The sequence below is a fragment of the Carassius carassius genome, unplaced genomic scaffold (genome assembly GCF_963082965.1).
Source record: "Carassius carassius unplaced genomic scaffold, fCarCar2.1 SCAFFOLD_56, whole genome shotgun sequence".
Taxonomy (NCBI): Eukaryota; Metazoa; Chordata; class Actinopteri; order Cypriniformes; family Cyprinidae; genus Carassius; species Carassius carassius.
In genome coordinates, this window is record NW_026775126.1 from 901,478 (window position 1) to 905,324 (window position 3,847).

At 42.7% G+C, this 3,847-nt stretch overlaps 1 pseudogene; it reads left to right on the plus strand.

Annotated features, from left to right (window-relative positions):
• The first annotated feature begins 1,068 nt into the window (after nt 1-1,068).
• On the plus strand, nt 1,069-1,858 carry LOC132136866 (GTPase IMAP family member 9-like; annotated as a pseudogene).
• Nucleotides 1,859-3,847: the final 1,989 nt, after the last annotated feature.

Genomic DNA, 3,847 nt, shown 5'->3' on the forward strand with positions numbered 1-3,847 from the left:
CTCTTAGACAGTAGCTCAGTCTAGGCCGCCGGTTAATCACCTCTCGTTTCCCCTTGTACACCGCACGAACACTGCACGACAAATGACACACGAAAAATGCTGAAAATCGGCCCGACTCGAAAAAGAGTCGCACGAGTCAGAATTCAGCTCAAAATCGGATGAAAATCCCTAAGTGTATGCCCGGCCTTAGTGATGGTCGAACTCGGCCCTACCAGGCCACTTTCCTGCAGAGTTTAGCTCCAACACTGATTAAACTCACCTGCCTGCAGCCTTCTAGTTTAGTCTTGAAGACACTGATTAGCGTGTTCAGGTGTGTTTAATTAGGGTTGGAGATAGACTCTGAAAAAAAGAGGCCTGGAAGAGCAGAGTTGGTCCATCCCTTCTTCATTTTATTAAGTGCAAGTTTTATATCATTGAGATGCTGGGAGAGACTCTAGCTTCTCCAGGACGGATGAGTGAATTCATACATTTATCATGAGTATTCAGCACTATATCCACTGAGTGGAGAGCTTTTTAACCTTATTTTATGGGATATGAATTACACATTTTTGTCCTACAGTGCTTGACATCTTTAAAATGGAACAAACTAAAGGTTTAAACATGGTCCTTCTGGGAAAAACAGGAGCTGGGAAGAGTTCAACAGGAAACACAATCCTGGGACGAAAACTGTGGAGAAGATCGAGGAGCTGCTGGGAGACAAGCGTCTGAAGAAAACTTGGATTCTCTTCACCAGAGGAGATGAGTTGGAGGAAGAAAACATGACAATACAAGAATTCACCAATGAAACTGAAGAGCTGAATAATCTTGTTCAGATATTTGATCAAAGATACCACGTGTTCAACAACAAGAAGAGAGGACATACAGAACAAGTTCAAATGCTGTTTATAAAAGTACTTAAGCCATACTTTGACATACAGAGTGAGTCTTTTATAATATTTTATATTAAATTATTACACTGGACATTTTAATATCAGTTCTTTGCCGTGAGTGTCAAAAATGATATTCATTATGTATTGTTTCTTTGTTCTGTAGAAGTCCTAGAGATATGGAAGCCAAAGCTGCTGGTGAGAAAAATACCACAATATTTTGAACCAGCTGCTCCTGTCTCCAGTCTCTCATCCAGACGGATTGTTCTTCTGGGTAAACATAGCTGGAAACACAATCCTGGGACGGAGAGAGTTCATATCTGTACAGAGAGTGAGTTCAGTTATCAGTGTATGTTCAGAGGGTCACGCCACTGTTTCAGGCAGATCTGTGTCTGTTGTTGATACTCCTCCATTCTTTGACACACAGATGAGACCTGAAGATTTAGTCACAGAGATAGCCAGAAGTGTGTATTTATCCAGTCCTGGACCTCACGCTTTTCTCATTGTGTTTCCTGTGAACATGAGATTCACTGAATAGGAGCAGAAGATTCCTCAGATGATTGAGATGATGTTTGGTCAGGATGTGTTAAACTACTCAATCATTCTTTTCACTCATTGAGGTCTGCTGGAAGGACGGTCAGTGGTGGATCTTGTTGAGGGAAACAGGAGATTAAGAGATCTAGTAGTTCAGTGTGGAGGCAGTTATCACGTCTTCAACAACAGAAGTATGAGAGCAGGTGACAGACCTACTGCAGAAGATTGACTCAATGATAGCACGGAATAGAGGACACTACATTAACCAGATGTACGAAGATGCTCAGAGATTCAGACAAGAGGAAGAAAAGCAGAGAAAACAACAAGAGGAGAAACAAATACAAGAGATTGAGAAAGTGATGAAAGAAACAGAGGAGAGATTCAGAGCAGAGATGAAGAGAAGAGAGGAGAAGAGAAACAAAAAGAGAACTGTGTCTGTAGTTGAAAGAGCAGAGTAAAGAGTTAATGTGCGTTAAACGATCATCCGTCGGTGTCTCTGTGTCGTTATGATGATGTTTGGAGAGTTAATGTGCTCTAAACGATCATCCGTCGGTGTCTCGTGTCTTTATGATAATGTTTGGAGAGTTAATGTGCTCTAAACGATCATCCGTCGGTGTCTCGTGTCTTTATGATGATGTTTGGAGAGTTAATGTGCTCTAAACGATCATCCGTCGGTGTCTCTGTGTCTTTATGATGATGTTTGGAGAGTTAATGCGCTCTAAACGATCATCCGTCGGTGTCTCCGTGTCTTTATGATGATGTTTGGAGAGTTAATGCGCTCTAAACGATCATCCGTCGGTGTCATCCGTCTGTGTCTCCGTGTCTTTACGATGATGTTTGGAGAGTTAATGTGCTCTAAACGATCATCCGTCGGTGTCTCGTGTCTTTATGATGATGTTTGGAGAGTTAATGTGCTCTAAACGATCATCCGTCTGTGTGTCTGTGTCTTTACGATGATGTTTGGAGAGTTAATGTGCTCTAAACGATCATCCGTCGGTGTCTCCGTGTCTTTATGATGATGTTTGGAGAGTTAATGTGCTCTAAACGATCATCCGTCGGTGTCTCCGTGTCTTTATGATGATGTTTGGAGAGTTAATGTGCTGTAAACGATCATCCGTCGGTGTCTCCGTGTCTTTATGATGTTGTTTGGAGAGTTAATGTGCTCTAAACGATCATCCGTCGGTGTCTCCGTGTCTTTATGATGATGTTTGGAGAGTTAATGCGCTCTAAACGATCATCCGTCTGTGTCTCCGTGTCTTTATGATGATGTTTGGAGAGTTAATGCGCTCCAAACGATCATCCGTCTGTGTCTCCGTGTCTTTATGATGATGTTTGGAGAGTTAATGCGCTCCAAACGATCATCCGTCGGTGTCTCTGTGTCTTTATGATGATGTTTGGAGAGTTAATGCGCTCTAAACGATCATCCGTCGGTGTCTCTGTGTTTTTATGATGATGTTTGGAGAGTTAATGTGCTCTAAACGATCATCCGTCGGTGTCTCTGTGTCTTTATGATGATGTTTGGAGAGTTAATGTGCTCCAAACGATCGTCCGTCGGTGTCTCGTGTCTTTATGATGATGTTTGGAGAGTTAAAGTGCTCTAAACGATCGTCCGTCGGTGTCTCCGTGTGTCTTTATGATGATGTTTGGAGAGTTAATGTGCTCTAAACGATCATCCGTCGGTGTCTCCGTGTCTTTATGATGATGTTTGGAGAGTTAATGTGCTCTAAACGATCGTCCGTCGGTGTCTCCGTGTGTCTTTAGGATGATGTTTGGAGAGTTAATGTGCTCTAAACGATCGTTCGTCGGTGTCTCTGTGTCTTTATGATGATGTTTGGAGAGTTAATGCGCTCTAAACGATCATCCGTTCGGTGTCTCATGTCTTTAAGATGATGTTTGGAGAGTTAATGCGCTCTAAACGATCATCCGTCGGTGCCTCTGTGTCTTTATGATGATGTTTGGAGAGTTAATGCGCTCTAAACGATCATCCGTCGGTGTCTCTGTGTCTTTATGATGATGTTTGGAGAGTTAATGTGCTCTAAACGATCATCCGTCGGTGTCTCCGTGTCTTTATGATGATGTTTGGAGAGTTAATGTGCTCTAAACGATCATCCGTCGGTGTCTCCGTGTCTTTATGATGATGTTTGGAGAGTTAATGTGCTGTAAACGATCATCCGTCGGTGTCTCCGTGTCTTTATGATGTTGTTTGGAGAGTTAATGTGCTCTAAACGATCATCCGTCGGTGTCTCCGTGTCTTTATGATGATGTTTGGAGAGTTAATGCGCTCTAAACGATCATCCGTCTGTGTCTCCGTGTCTTTATGATGATGTTTGGAGAGTTAATGCGCTCCAAACGATCATCCGTCTGTGTCTCCGTGTCTTTATGATGATGTTTGGAGAGTTAATGCGCTCCAAACGATCATCCGTCGGTGTCTCTGTGTCTTTATGATG